This window comes from Lissotriton helveticus, chromosome 12 (assembly GCF_964261635.1).
Source record: "Lissotriton helveticus chromosome 12, aLisHel1.1, whole genome shotgun sequence".
Lineage (NCBI taxonomy): Eukaryota > Metazoa > Chordata > Amphibia > Caudata > Salamandridae > Lissotriton > Lissotriton helveticus.
This window is the reverse complement of record NC_136073.1, coordinates 259668134-259684958: the sequence shown is the minus strand read 5'-3', so window position 1 is coordinate 259684958 and position 16825 is coordinate 259668134. Positions and strand designations below refer to the sequence as shown.

At 42.7% G+C, this 16825-nt stretch overlaps 1 protein-coding gene across 2 annotated transcripts in view; it reads right to left on the bottom strand.

Annotated features, from left to right (window-relative positions):
• WWP2 (WW domain containing E3 ubiquitin protein ligase 2) overlaps positions 1-16825 on the bottom strand; it is a 523918-nt gene that overhangs the window by 83659 nt on the left and 423434 nt on the right. The window lies entirely within an intron of this gene.

The following is a 16825-nucleotide window of genomic DNA, read 5'->3' as shown; positions in this document are numbered from 1 at the left end:
GAGGCGGGGAGATATGGCAGCCCTCCCCCCGTGGAAGAGCTCCTGGCCGCCCCGTGTCCCCGCCCCGAGCTTCCTGAGTACGGCCCCGGCACACCCACCTGCCCCTTCCCAGGCTGCGGACTGAGGGGGCATTCATGAGCCCGGCAGACAGAAGGGGGGGTTGCCTCCAACACCTTCTACCTCAAATAATGTCTGAATTCACCATACAAAGCCCCTTTCAACTCAATTCTGCATTATACACGTCGTAAAATGCCCCGTAGATCTCAATGCCCCCTAGAGAGCGCCCCCGCCCCCACCCGAGGGGCTACCTTAACGCCGGGAGGGGCCTGGGCAGCAGGTTCCCAACACGTACCAAATTTGGAAATGAACACCCCGTGTTTATCAAAATGCACCACAGTGAACCCATTCACCCAGAAAACAAAAACAACTTACGCTTTTTTTCAGTGGAGAAATTACCATCTACGAGTTTCTTTTCTACACGTCTATCCTATTTCCTGATTTGGGGATTGGGTTTTTAAGATCTTATTATTACACGCGATGAATATTTCTGTACTTCATTTTCACTGAGGGGAACAGCATCCCGAGCAGGTGGTAGTGAGAGGCAGCTCTATCCTGCCCTGGAGCCTCCTCCCTGCCTCTACTAAAGTCCCACAGGGAGTCACCAGACTTGGAAACGCAAGAGCTGCACGCTCTCTCTATACAGAAATACTTTTCTTTTTTTTCACTTAAACACATATTTCCTACTTCTTTGCCACAGTAAATAACAAAACTGTTCCACGCAATGACAAAACTAATCAAACTGCAAGTGATGGTTTTGGTCTGGACCAGGAAGGGTAGATCTTCCACTTCTGAAAGAGTGACTTTAATTTTTTTTTACATTGTAATGATCTTGCAGTTTAATCACTCCAGAAACGGTACTGTGCTGATGCAAGTCAACAATGAAAAAACTGTCTTAGTAAATCTCAGAATGCGCCAAAATGCATGGGTGGATGTGTGGGAACCCCCACTCTCCACCTACGTAATTCCTTCCCAGTGCATAGTAATGCAAGGCAGAGACTTCAGGTGCCTTGCGTTATTCCAGATTTAGCAGGCCAGGCAGGGCCACGCATGTTAGCTTTGCTTGGCTTGTTAAATCTGACTTAGGGATTGCGTTGCCCTGGGGTAGCTGACGCAAGAGCAATGCAATCCTTTGATAAATCTGGTCCTGTATTGTTTTGCCAGACAAAAAAAAGTAGAAAAAATACACGTTTTTTTATTTTACAAATACTAGGCCCCAAACTGTGGGATCTCCAGCAGAACTAGATAGTGTTGGCAAATATGCCTCAGCATTATAAGCCTCATAAGGCCAGTGGCATTTGTTTGATTGGGGTAATATACAAAGCCTCCTAGAAGCAAACTAGAGGCACTACATTGGGTGCAAATATGGTACATTCCCATACGTATCAGAGAACATGTGATTGTAATGCAGTGCATGCTGTGAAAGTTTAAGCGTTTTATCAGTTTAACCAAAACAAAATGTGTTAGCCAAACTCAAGACAGGTCATTATTTACGCTCTAGGTCAGTGGTTCTTAACATGTGATCCGAGGACCCCGGGGTGCGGAGGGCCTACTCCATGGGGCCTCGACAGTTTTACAACAATAAATAGTATTAAAATTAATCAAATACAATCAATAGAGTATATAAAAATAAGGAAGCAACCTTGAAAGTGTAAAAAAAAAATTCTATATTGAATTGTGAATGACACAAAATATTTCTATATAATTGTTTGGTGATGTGTTTTATTGTATTTTTGTGCATTGTTCTGTGGTCCAAATCATAGAGATTGCTTACAACAGGGTCCCCGGCTTCCCGTAATGACAGCGGGGGTCCAGTAATGATTCAGTGAGGAGCCATAGAAGTAAAAAAGATTAAGAATCGCTGCATTAGGTAACCAATTGCTAGTCATCTTAGCCAAGCAATCCAGTTTTGTGCACTGTTCATATTACTTCCACAAAAACATATTAACATCCAACAGAACATACAAGATCGACCTTATCGCCTGCATTCAGAACTGCAATAATAGCCCTAGAGTCAGGTGACATGTTGTTCCCAACATTAAGAAGCAGCAAAACCATCTAACATAGAAATGGACCAGAACACAATAAAAATAATACAATCACAAGCCGATTCAGGCTACTGTCTGTGATAAAAACCTCAGAAATAGGCTGGAAAGAGCCAAGTTTCCAATAGTATGAGCCATAAAAATGGCACATGCCTGTAACATACCATAACATATTATAAAACTGTCTGATGCTAACATTTTAAATACTCCTACACTATACAGAAATGCCTAGTGGAAAGACAGCCAACACCATGCATTTGTCGTCTTAACATCGGCCCAACAACTTAACAACACAATGGAGAGGCAGTTGTCATAACCAAGTCTTGGCTGAACCCCTCCAATAGTCACAGTTGAAAGAAAGAGTGCACCCTTAGACATTGCATTTATTTGTGATTGGAGGTTTAGGGCGGTATTCAGTTTGCATGACAAGACAGTCCATCAAAACAATTTGGATATCCTGTCCGCCTTATTACAAGTGCACAAGTAATACGTCAGGTGGCACATTCACCACGTGTGTGACACAGTACCCCAGCTGTCAAACTTGAAGGCCCTAAGTATTTGTTAAGAATAAGGGTCAGTGATTTTGCACTACCAATAATATCAGTATTGCAACTGAGCATACTGCAGGAGTCAAACGATGGTTGGGCAGGAATGATAGCAAGCATAAGTGAAAGAAGGAGGAACTCAGTTTTCAATGGGTTGAGTTTCAAGTGTAGGATGTCTTCCACTCTTAGATGATCAGTAAGGTTTCAAAAAGGAATGAATCATTAGGTGGGCTGATCTTAAAATAGAGGCGTGTATCAGCAGCACACCTTACTACTGGATTCCATATTATTTAAGCTAATGCAGAGATTTCAAAGTAAATACAGGCACCGTTGAAGTCAAAATACTCCCTGTGGCAAGTTAAGAGAACTAGAAAAATAATTCCTGATTTGATCTACTGAGCTCAATTAGTGAAATGTGATACAGACTGGGTAAGGAGTAAACCGTCAATGACCATACGCTCTTAGAATATTTTTGATATTTGCGCTCTTAGAATATTAAGAGACGTATCATGATTTACTATGTTGAAGGCAGTAGGTAATCAAAGCCAGCACAGATAGTAGTATAATCTCCCAGACTGGCGGAGAGTTTGTTTCTTGAATAGGGGAGAGACCTGCACAATTTTACGTAGTTTGGCAATACTCCTTGAATAAGAGGAAAATTACCTTTATTTTGTCCAAAGGGATAAGTTGCTAAGTCAGGTATTTAGCGATGTTCCCAGAACAATCCATGATGAGGTTTAAAGATTTCACCTTAACAATAGTTTTATATGTAATACCTTCTGCCATTTCTCTTTGAAATGTAGCCACCTGATCCTTGGTCTACAATTAAAGTTCAGGTTTTTCAGAGCCAGACAGTTGAGTCAATGAGAGCTCAATGCATTTTACCTTCTCGTCAAATCAGTGGGTGACTGCTTCAGATTTAGCAACAGGATCCTTAACTGATAAGTTGATTTTTGGGTAACTTGATTACTTCAAACCATTTTTAGGATGATTCTTGGCAGAACTAATAAGAAATTTAAAGTGGATGACCTTTGCATTAAATATATGTCTTTTGTAATGTCTCCTTGCAGCCTTAAAATTATCTAGGCTGGAAAGGGTGACTGTCTCCAAGGACTCTCTATCTCACTTAACTATTTACTTACTTCAAAAATTTCTCTAAATAAACAAGGAGCAGAGGGTTTTTTTTGCTAACTTGGCTAGGAGCTCAGTAAAGCATTCACTGTATTTAGTAGGTTGATACCTAAATCAAAGTGAACAGTATGTACTAGAGTGTTAAGGTCAATGTTTTTGGTGCTGCAAAACAAAGTAATATTCTTTTTGGGTTTGTCCAAGGTTTATGGTCTGCAGGAAGGCCAACGAGAAGGGTGCATTGAAATGATCATACCACTCCCCGGGAATCAGGACTTCTGTAATACCCATATCGTTTTTTGAGCCCATTAGGCCCAGGCTGGAACCTTTAATGTAGGTAGGTTTGCAGCACTATTCTGCAAGATCAATATCTAACATGACCAAAGTGAACATTTTGACAACAGTATCATGGGAATCACCCAAGTGAAAGTTAAAGTTCCTTATGATGCTGTGTGAATCACAAATAATTAGTTGGTTTGTAAAGTGCTCCATGCTTTGCTTGATAAAAGTAGTGTTGTGTTGTCACTAAGAGTATAAAACCGCATTTAGACAATTGAAAGATACATTTAGGCTTTTGATCTCCAACAGGAAGTAATACAAATAAAAATAACAGCCACTTGCTACTGCTTACAATGAATAAAGGTCTTGTGAATTACTGCCACTCCTCCACCAGACCTGGTTTCCCAATCACAGTTTTTGCGAAGGTATTTGGTGGTAGCATATTTAAAGAAAAGCACTCCGGAACGTAATTTAATTTCATTTGAGCGAGTGGTGGACATTTGGAGATTTATTACATTAAATTAACTTAGTTAAGACTAGCTCTAAAGCTTTTGACTATAATACCAGAGATTCTCTAAAATTAAAATAGCTGGGAATCGCCAGATATGTCACATTTGATCACTATGAGGAAAAAAACGCCAAATGCCATATATTCTATTGGCACTATGAATCATTTCAGATTTTAAACTACTGAAGTTTAAAAGTTTGAAAACAGGTAATTAATAATCACGAAACTGCACAAAGGCATCAAAAAGTAAATGCACTGAAATTATTTTAAAGGTACAAAACATTAAAATTCATCTTACATCTGTTTTAATAAAACATTTATTAACTCCAGTAAAGACCACCTTTGCTCTACATCCAATACTACTTGCCAAAAGATAGATAACTATAAGAACACTAGCCATTATGCCCCTTGCAACAGAAAGTTTTCCATGCAATTCCCTTCGTGTTCCACTTTCTATCAAATATTAAAATACCCCACAGCTGAATTTAGTTTAATTTGAAAAATTATAAAAATGCGGAATGTACTTGAAAACTAGTTGATTAATACATGTCAGCTGTCAAGTGGTTTTATGCCTCATGCTCTAATTGTTTTACATTTTGTTTTGTATAATGCAAGCGACAAACTTTGTTGATGTTGTTGATTCTATTTTAGGAAGAATTTTTTTACAAAATAAGAACATGTGTAAAATAGGATTTTTATCAAAGGCATTATTTTGGGTAGGTAATGCAACTTTAAAAAAAACTATAGATTTGAAAAAAAAAAACACGGTCATGTCAACTGTGGCTTAAAATTACATGCCAGCTCTGGTTACATTCATAGTGGTATGCCCAAATACGTTTTGTGGTAGCAGTACAGTGAATAATTAATTGATTTCCCCCTGTAAAAGTAAAATATTACTTTATTTCTTCATGGAGAGTCAAGCATGGCTCTGGCCCAAGCCACCACATGCTGGCATAAATAGTTGATTACTGCAAAATCAACAAGAGGAAATACTACAATCACAAACACCTAACCTAGCAGCCACAACACTAGCAAAACAACTTATTTGCATTCATAAAAAATGAAAATTGGGAATGGTATGCCTTCTGCAATAAATACATTTTTTCTCCTGTTTATTCAGAGCCATGGCCAGAATTCAACTCTGAATACTTCAAATGATAATGGTGTTGGCCTGGCTACCGTAGGTACCAAAAAACAACAAATTCAATGTTAGGTATTAACAGGGATGCATCTTAATACACAGGTCTCATGGTAGAACAAAGTTAAAAACTTCTATCTAACATCAAACTGTTGCCAAATTCCATGAGATTCAAGAGCTCCTCACTGAAAGGACGGTCACTTGTAATGAGATATTAGCTACTGTGGAAGGAACCCCCGTGAAATAATTGGTTAATGCGTTACATTTCACGAATATGTTAGGCATGCCATTTTAATAGAACTTATTGTGTGGTATATAAATGATTTAGGGATTCGGTTTGTTATGTCTCTTGTACTTCGAGGCTTCAGTGATATGGCACTATAATAGATTTCTGAAGTGAGGGAATGCATATCATTTCCTTTTTACATTAAGTCCGGGTACAGTTCACAAAGTTTCACCTTGGGTCTGCTTCTTTGAATAACACTTCTGTCAATGTCTCATCTTTACTGTTCTAATTTAGAATTGCTGCACCTGTCTTCTCTTTGCTTTTCATGAGAGCAATTTAAGGAGCCACAGCAATATTCTCATTTTAAACTAAGGCTCTGGTTATGAGACAGGCATCCGAGGATACCGCTTGACTTGACCACAAATGGCCCAGTATTTTGCACCAAGTTTTTTCCAGTGCGGGAACATCTGGACAGATTTTACTGACTGGAAATTCCAGAAGCTAAAATCACACAAGGCCTTAGCTGCAACAGCCGCCAAGCCTCATCTTCCAGCCCAGCCGAACTTTTTATTTGGCAAATGAGGGATATGCAATGCTCCCTGTGCCAGATTAAATCTTCCCTTCCCTACTCTCCAAGCCTTTCTCCCTCCACCCCTGCCATGCATGGAAGGCACTGATCCCATTTACCATTTGTCCAGAGCAGGTGAGAAAGGAAAATTTACATGCCTAGAATTAGGGACTACAGTGTGGATAAATGGAACTACTTGCACACGGACCAACACAGTCTAGCAGATATCGAGAGGCTTGAAGCAAAGTCTCATCAAGGGAGTCGTCAGCACTCATCAAGACAACAAGTGAAGTCAACAACCTTCCTATAAAAAATGATGTGTGGCAATAACTGTAGCCTGGAACATCATGCTCCTAACAGATTTTAGAGTGACCCAACAACTATAAGTTTCAGTTGCTAAGAAGGCAAACGCAATCTGATGGTGCTATGCACAGTTTCAACAACTGGAATATCACGTGGACAGTCACTGGTCACCAACACAACCCTTTACTTACTAAGTAAATTGCCAAAAAATCTTGCTCCTGCTATCCCAAAGTACAGCAAGTCTTGAAATGTTGAGGTGGTGTGTCTGTATGTGCTGAGATTTATGGTGGAAGCTTTAAGGGTTCATCACCAGAACATGTACCTTAGAAGCAGCCTTGAGAAGATGATAGCCTGAAATTCTGTTCCTGACTTAGGGCCTGATTTTAGATCTTGGCGTATCGGATACACTGTCACAAACAGGAAGGATATCTCATCTGCAGTATTACAAGTGTGTTATATCTTATCGCATTTGTAATAAGGCGGATGGGATATCTGTCAAATTTGTGACAGAGTATCCCATCCGCCAAGATCTAAACCAGGCCCTTATTCTCCTACATGAAATACTGGCCTTCTGACAAGGAGGTCAAGTTGCAACTGGCTACCATTCATCTTTCAATGTATCACTCTTCTGTTCCTTATGTCAGGCTTGTTGCTAATAAATTCCCTTTTCTCTAGACATTATAGTGCTTCCTTGCTTTTCCAGTAATGTCAAATTCTGTGTTGTGTTTTCTACATCTAGAGCAAACTCTGACTTCCGCGGAAGCAGGTGGTTGCATGCAAATTGACAGCACTACATGAGACAAAAAGATGCTTACAGGTAATAACATAATCCGGTTGTAGCACACACATGCTCTGCCTCGACTGTAAAGCAGTACTCCCCTAAGTGGTGGCTAGCCAGTGGATAGTGCAGAGGTCTGAAACTGTTTGACTATTTCTAGCCTATTGCCTTGCAAGAATGTCTACACAATAGTTTTTTTTGTGAAGGTGTGTGGAGCTCACCCTGTGGCTGCTTTACAGATGTCAGCTATAGGTATGTTCCCAAGAAAGGCCATAGCAGCACTCTCTTTGATGGTGGAGCAAGGTCTGGGGAGGGCAGGTAGGGTCTTTTTGGCTTTAAGGTAGCAGGTTTGGACGCCTTTGATGATCCACCTGACTAAACTTGCTTTTGAGATGGAGTGACTTTTATGAGGCTGTGCAGGGCAATAAAAAACTGTTGTGTTTTACAGAAGGACTTTGTCCTATCTAAGTAATACACACGGGCATGCATGTCAAGTGTGTGTAGTGCTCTTTCTGCTACCGAGTCAGGCAGTGGGAAGAAGACTGGGAGCTCAATTGTATAGTTAAGGTAAAAGGGACAGACCACCTTAGGTAGAAATTTGTGGTTGGTTCTAAGGACAACCTTCACCCTCTGGACCCGGAAAAAATAAGACTTTTGAATTTTGAGGGCCTATAGCTCAATGACACATCTAAGGTACATTATGGCTCCTAGGAAGGCTACGTCCTAGAAGAGAAACTGTAAGGGGTCAAAGTTTAGTGATTTAAAAGCAGTGTTCATAATTCTGCAGAGGGCTATATTGAGGTTCCAGACAGGGGCTGGTGGCACTCTGGGTGGAATGACCTGTTTAAGGCCTTCCATGATTTAATGACTGTCATCAAAGCATGTTTCCTGTTTTGCAATTATGCAGCAATAGAGGCTGGGTGTAGCCAAATCTGGTTAGAGACTAATTCTCACTAATCCTGACTTCTGCAAACGCAGAAGATAATAAATGATGTCTTCGACTGCGGTTGTAAGAAAGTTAATCTAGTTTAAGGTGCAGTAGTGCATGCACCTCTTCCACTTAGCATCATAGTAAGTGAATATAGTGGGCCTAACGGTTTCCTCCAGTATGTCCGTACACCTTTGAGGCAAATTTAACATAACCAAACTAGGATCTCAGGAGCCATTTCGCTAGTTTAGGGACCAAACATCTGAATCTCTCTTGGTTCTGTCTGAGAAGGTCTGGCCTGTTGGGGAGCTTCTCGTGCTGAACAAGGGGCATCTATAGAAGCGTTGACAACTGTGATTGTGTGGCACCGATGGGCGCCATAAGGATGAGGATGAGGGATGTTTGCTGCAGTTTTCTCACCATATACCATAGAAGTGGGAGAGGATGAAAACTGCATGCAAAGATCCCTGACCAGTATATTCACAGCAAAAACGATAGATGCCAATACTGGTACGCAATTCTTACCTTGACGGCTAAGCTCCCTGGCAGTCCGGGAAGATTAACAGTGCAGCGGCCCAGGCCTGTCACAAAAGATAAACGTGCCGCGGAAAAATTGAATCTGAAAAAAAAAACGTGGGCCAAAATACTATCAAAAATACAGGGCCATTAAGGAATCACGCCAGGATGTGCATCACGTTTTTGTTTGACCTACTGGCTTTTTGACAGTCTGCCTATTAAAACGAGCCTAGGAGAGGCTGGGTTTTAAGAACATAGCAGGGATCATCTGATCTCACAGTTCAGAATAAGCTTTTAGGTCCTGAAGAGTACCTCGTATGCGAAGGGGTTTGAAACGCGTCTACCTTTTTTGTGGGGCCAATCAAGTATACAAATTGTTGTTAAAAATTGAAAGCTTTGTATTTTGAGAATTTTTGTCTGGTTTGCCATTGTTGTTCATTAGAGATTCTTTTTTTTCTTGTATTTGTTATATTGAGATATGGGTATGGGTGTGCTGGTATGTGAGGGAAGTGTAATGAATTTATGATTGAGTAGATGTGACTGGCAGAGAGGGGTGCATGAAGAAAAGTTTGAATGGGTGAAAAGATGTACCATAAGAAAGTGTGTGGGTAGCTTGGTAGTTTTCAGAATTTTTAACCCCTTGCGTGCTGCCGTCGGCCGTTGGCCGTTGGCCGTCGCGAGCACTACCTTCGTAGTGCTGTGCATGTCCAACAGCTGAAGCGGCCCCACCCATGCACGGAAACGCCCGCCGTGGTTAACGGGTTAAATATTATGTATTTTGTTGGTGATTTATTAATGTAAGGTCTATAATAAATTTTGATTAAGTCAAATGTAAAAAGAGGTTTTTTTAGTAGCATTATTTCATTTCAATGCACGGGTTGCAAGGTAAGAATTGCGTAGCAGTATTGGCATCTCTCGTTTTTGTTAGAATCAGGCTCAGCCGTGCAGGTCGAGAGCCACGACCCCCCTTTGTTTTTCAGTATATTCACAGAGCATTTCCCACAGAACAGGGAGTTTGGGAACCTGGAGGAAATATGAAGGCATTTTTGCATTTTCGCAAGAGGATAAAAGTTCTATGTCTGGTTTCCACTGCCAGGCCCGGACTGGCCGTTGCGGGCACCAGGCAATCCCCCGGTGCGCCGCAAGGGTGGGGGCCGGTTTTGGGGCCCTGGGGGCCGTTTTTGTTACAGGACCATTTTGGCAGCATAGCAGCAAATTCAACCCTGTAACAAAATCGGCCGAAAACCGGCCCCGGCAAAGTGTCCCCCCCTCCCCCCCGGGTGGGGGGGGGGGGGGCAGCACTTTGCCAGGGCCGGTTTTCGTTCCCAGTCCGGCCCTGTCCACTGCCAACAAAAGTAAGGGACTGCCACTTGTGGTGGATTTCCCACTCGTGGATGTGTTTCTGCACCCTGCTGAGCAGATGTGCAAAGTCGTTGTCCTTTCCTGAGAGGTACTCAGCTAGCAGATGCACCTGGTGGTGAATCGCTACATGTCAAGTTCACTGCACTAGCGTTGACAGCTGAGTGTGTGTGCAGCCTTGCTCTTATAGGTAAAACATGGAAGCCATGTTGTCCGTCCGAACCAGGACAAATTTGCCCTAAATTTCGTGGAGAAATGCTTTAAGGGGTAGGTGCATGGCTAAAAGTTCCAAAAGGTTGATGTGGAGACCCCCTTGATGAGGTGGCAATAGACATGGAACTGTCATGTCGGCTAAATGCGCCCCTTACCCAGGGAGTGAAGCATCCATGGTGATGGGTACTTGCAGAACTGGGTCTGTGATGGGCCTACCCCGCAACAGGTTGCTGTTCCACTAATACAGAAACAATGGGTGCTTGCCCCTATCAACACAAGATCTTCCCAGTGACCCTCCGCTTGTCACAACTGTGCTGATAGGCACTCTTGGAGCGGACGTATAAGGAGCCTTCAATGAGAGATTATGGTTATACATAATGTCACCATGACTAGGAGGTTCATCACTTTTCGAACTGTGAGAGAACATAGAGGCTATAAAACAAGGCAGTAGCTTGAGTGTGAGCTAAGCACTCCTATTTACTTGCACTCTTGATCAGCTTGTCGTCTAAGTAAGGAAAGACGTGAGTTACCCCACCCCTTCTGAGGTGGGTGGCTACCACCACTAGGCATTTGGTGAAGACCATTGGGCCTGTGGTGACTCCGAAGGACAACACTTTGAACTGATAGTGATGGCCGCTTACGATGAAGCATAGGTAGCGCCAACATGCCGGCTGGATGGGGATGTGGAAGTAGGCATCCTTCTGGTCTTGTGTGGCTTTGTAGTCAACTTGGTGCAGCAGAGGGATGGCATACTGTAAGGACACCATGTAGAAATGTACCAAAAGGATGTATCTGTTGAGAGACCAGAGATCACAACCTGAGTGAGCCATCCTTTTTGGGGATAAGGAAGTAGAGGGAGTAGACGTATTTGTCCAAGTGTTGAGGGGTCACTGGCTCTATGGCCCCTTTGAGAAGGAGTATCTGGACCTCTTCTTCTAGTAGGGCAAAGTGTTCTGGGCTGGGGGTTTGTGCGCAGCGTGGGATGTTTGGAGAGGTCGAGGTGATCCCAAGGCAGTAGCCGTGCTCAAAGATAGATATAAACCAACACACGGGTGATTTTCTCCCAGTGGGGAAGAAATTCCCAGAGCCTCACCCCAACAGGGATATTGTGATTCGAGGGATCCTTGCGCGAGTTAATGTTTAGAAGTATAGATTCCCTTTGAGGGGGCGCCTTTGCATGGAGCCTTGGAAATATTACCCCTGAAGATGCCTTGTGTGTATCCTCAACCTCCCTGTTGGTGATAGGCCTGCTGCTGTTGTTGGTATGACTGAGTTGGTTCACAGGAAGTAGCTTTGTACCCTCAATTGGTCTGCTGCCTCTGAAAGGAGTCCCTGCTTTGTGGTACTTGAGCGGTGCCCACGGCCATGGTGCTGTCTGATTCTTTCTTTATCTTTTCCAACAACTCAACAACCTGCGGGCTGAAGAGGAGCTCTCCATCAGGTTGATGAGATGTTGTTGGACCTCGGGCTTCAAGACAGAAATATGTAGCCAGTAGTGGCGAAGGAGGATCACAGAGGTTTTACCCTCCTTGCAGCTGTATGTGCTGAGTCCAGCACACAATGTGGCGATAGATATGGCTTTCTCCTCCTGACTAACCCCTTCTTCCCTCTTGCGATATTGGGCTAGGAAATACTGGAGCAAGCCCTCCATTTCTTCCCACGGAGCACTAACCGCCACATTTTTTTCAGTCGCATCAATGCACTTTCTCTCTTTATCAAGAAGGGGAAGCGTCACCTGTGGATTGGGTTGCAGCTTTTATTTGGACAGTGAAAACCACCACGGAGTTTATGGGAACATGGCCTATGATGCAGAGAGGCTCAGATCGTGAAGGGTTGAGCTTTTTCTAAAACCACCAGAGATTTCATAGGCTCCCTGAAAATGTATGGGGAGGGCTTCACCATACCCTTCAACATAGGAAAAACTGTAGGGAATGACTGCTTCTTGAGAGCATCTCCATCATGAATTTGTCATCTTACGGGGTGATGTGCATAGGTACATGTGGTAGGCAGCTGCACACTGATTGACACAGTGGTATGCTGTGATATTGTCCGTTGGGGAAGCTCTAATAGGGACGTGCTCCAGGTAAGGGTCCCATGGGAGCTCATGACAACAACAAGGTTCCAGAGGGTCTACACAAGAAGGTGTGAGCCTGCGGTAGCCAGAAAACTAGTCAGAAACAAAGGGCCCTAGACTGACTTACACAAAAATTCACTGTGACAACTCAGTGGATGGTCACAAAAGTACCCATCAGTCACCACTCGAGACCGCCCTTCATCATTTAGGATTTTTTTGAAACCATCTATGCAAGTTGATAATACTCAAAACCAAGGGGAGACTAGATGGTAAATAGCTCTCCCCCGTTGAGTGACAATAGTATGGTATACCACTATCTGTGACTGGTAAGTGGTAAAGGAGCGGTGTGACTGAGGGGGTGCAGTGCAAAAAGCCAAACGTGAAAAATTATTAGAAAAAAGTGTCTAAAATTGGATTAGGGAGCATAGAGCAAACTTTATTCAGATGATGCTCTCTTTACCAAATCTAAAAACCATTATTATGTTGAGACAGTTTGAAAAATGCGCTGTCTATGGGTGGAACTAGGTCAACATGTTTCAGCAATTCATCGACATAGTGGTCGTTGCTTTCTTCAGGACCTCATAATAATTAATTGCTACTGCAAATCAAAATAATAAGTGAAATTTGTAAAAGGACAAGTACATTAAATCACCTGCAGTCTCCAGGTGAAGAGTCTTGTCCTAACTCACAGCTCGTGTCGTTCACTGCAAGGTCAGAACAAACAAGGGTCAAGCATCAGACTAACTTAATGCCCCCCATAGCTCACAAAAGACCTAGGTACACACAGTATAATCCTTAGATCAAGTCACATGTAATGACTACAGTATTACCGACCAGTGGTATGGTTACATGATCAATATCAGGATATACAGTTTATATGCATAATAGAAAAAGGTCACGTCTTACCATAGTCTGCGAGACGTGAGGACCTCACCCCACCTGGCAGTGGCTCAGGGATAGAGTGAAGCACCGCTCTATGAAACATGTAAGCAAAGAAAACATGTTTGCCATAGTGTGCAATTAAACCTTCATCACAGCCCTCCAAAACCTAACTGTGCAGGGGATGAAAATAAAAAATGGTGTTCAAAGAACCCACTTAATAAAGTGAAATAAACTCAAACAAACGACCTTTTCAATCTAACCTGTTCAACAATTAATGTCTCCCTGGTGTAAAATGGGAATATACTGGAAGGTTCCCTTAACGTTACAGATTTATATTGCTTCACCGCTCGTTCCCAAGAAAAGTTTATGAACCAGAAACTGGGAAACGAAGTGTCCAAGTAAACGTTATATCTGGAGCACGTAAAAGAAAAGAAAGCTTGCAGGGGGCACTCACCTAACCGTCGGTACTCCTTCGCCGGCGTCTGAACCGACTGGGGAGGCACCGGACGGTTAGAGAGTGCAGAGTTAAAAAGAGGATGCCGATAGGTCTATTGGTCACGTGACCGGCACCTCCTGCATTGTGATTGGCTCGGCCGGCCAAAGTAATGGCGCTCGCTATTGGTTGATACAACTCGCCATGGTAACAGATGTAATCAAAACAGAAGAAGACAAACTGAATGCGTCTTCCGGGTGGAGGGAAATGATTGATGTAAAGACTCAATGGTAATTGCGCTAGCTGTGGGTAATAACGCTCGCTATGATTAATTTTATCGCCCTGGTGCTAGCGCTTACTCTTGATTACATTTTTTATTACATTTTCATAGCCCTGGTGATAGATGTATTCACAGGGAGGGCGGACGAGTGTAAAAAGGGTAAGTGAACTCGTTGGCAAAAGGAAAAAACCACTAATGGAAAGGGGCCAAGTTAGTGGAAGGTCAAGAGTCATATCGATGTTGGCAGTGTTAGATTGGGAATGAATATACGTATAAGACGTACTTTTTGCCATGAATAAAAGACACACTAAGGTGGTGATAGATAGATGTATTGAATGACACCACGTAATGGATAGCTGATGTATTGATCACCCCTTGGAGCAAAAAGGCAACTTAAGAATAGATGATAAATACTGGGCCCAAGAGTGCTCCACTCGGAAGACAAAGTTATAAAGTGGACCATGGAATTTCATCGTTGAGTCCCTGCTTGTGGGTATTAAGTTTCAGGACCCACTTTTGCTCCTTTATCAAAAGGAATTTGGCTACATCTGCAGTGTGAGAGGGAATGAAAGGTTTTTCTAACACAGTCCAATGGAAATCAGTGGACTGGTGATAGACTTCCAGGAAATGTGCAGTCAATTTGGTAGCCTGTCTTCTGCATCGGATGGTGCTTTTATGTTCCGAGATTCTTAGGCGTATCTTTCGAGTGGTCATCCCCACATACTTGAGTCCACATGGACATGTGATCAAAGACACCAAGTGGTCACTGTTACAGTTAGTGAATTTCAATTGCCTCCAAGGTCTTGAAGTACCTATGTCCAATTCTGATGTTTTCTTCGTTTGTGGACATGCTTGGCATGTACCGCAGGGATGATGTCCTGTGACAGGAGGGAGGTCCCATAATGAACCGACCGCCCTGGGTTGATCTTCAAGGGGTCTAGTGTGTACTAGTCTGTCTCTCAAATTAGAGCCTCTTTTAAATGAGAACAGGGGTTGTTGCAACGTAAGGCGTCCAGAATTCAGAATAGGCCAGTGTTTTTTGACCAGTTTTTTGATTTTATTTGACATGGTTCCAAAAGTATGAACAAACGTCAATCGTTCCAAAGGCGCTTTTGGGATGGTTGGCTCCAGGAGAGCAAGACGATTGTTATGCATTGCCCGTTTCATTGATTGTTTGACTAGCCTTGGTGGATATTTGCGTGCAATTAACTGGCCACATAAGGTGCTTAATGTTCTTTGTAGGCTGCAGATGTAGAGCAGTTCCTTTGAACCCGTAAAAATTGTCCAAAGGGAAGATTTTCCCTTAGGGATCTTGGATGGTGGCTATTGAACAACAGGAGCGAGTTTCTTGAGGTTGGCTTCCTGTATAATTCTGATTGTAGCCCATCAGGTGTAGCTTGTATCAATAAGTCAAGAAATGCGAGTTTGTGCCCTCCAATCTCAATTGTAAATTTGAGAAAGGAGTTCCTGCTGTTCAGCCACTCAAGGAAATCAAAACATCTTTCTCTAGTGCCTCGCCAGGTCACCAGGACATCATCGATATACCTTTTCCAGCTTTTCAGGTTATCGATGTAGGGATTAAGATTATTGAAAATATGTTGCTGCTCAAAGGAATGAACGTACAGGTTTGCTAAGCTAGGGGCGTAAACGCTCCCCATGCTCGTACCCGACACTTGCAGGTAAATATTGTCCTCAAACTGAAAAAAATTCTGTTTCCTTGCCAAGGTGGCACAGGCCATGATGAAATGCACCGGTGTTATACTATTCAGATCATTGGCATCCAGCAAAGAGTGAATCACCTCCAATGTCTCATCCTGAGGGATGGAAGTGTATAAAGCCTCGACATCGAAAGAGACAAGGAGGTCTGTTGTAGTCTCAAATTCGATGTCGGGCAAAATGCGTAGAAGGTCCGTAGTGTCCTTCAGGTACGTGGGCATCTTTTGTACCATGGGGCGTAAAAAATGATCCACAAAGGTGGAAATTGGTTCAAGGGCTGATCCTATGCCCGAAATTATAGGGCGGCCTGGCGGTGGTCGTTGTTCTTTATGGACCTTGGGCAAGGTGTAAAAATATGGCATTTTGGGATGTTCAGTGTACAAGAAGGTAGCTTCCGCTTCAGTGATCCAACCCTCAGATGACGCTTCTTCGATCATTGTTTTAATAGTAAGTTTTAATTCATCAGTGGGATCCCGATCCAACAGGCTGTATGCATTCCTGTTGTTGAGTTGGCGCATGCATTCAGAGCGGTAGACGTCAGTGTCCAGAATCACTATCGATCCGCCTTTGTCTGCCGGTTTGATCGTAAGTTCTTTGTTTGCTGTCAATGATTTCAATGCCAAATGTTCTGATTTTGGTAGATTGCGAAAAATTTCAATGTCTTCAGTAAATAGCTTTTCAAACTCTTTCTCAAGAGCCTGTTCATAAGCTAAAACCTATGGTGGCATCAAGTGAGTGGGGGGTGTAAATGTAGATTTACATTTCAACCCGGTGTTGATTTCCTTCTCAACTTGTGAGTTGGTTTCTTTATCAACAAAAAAGAAATGCAATCTAATTTTTCTGAGAAAA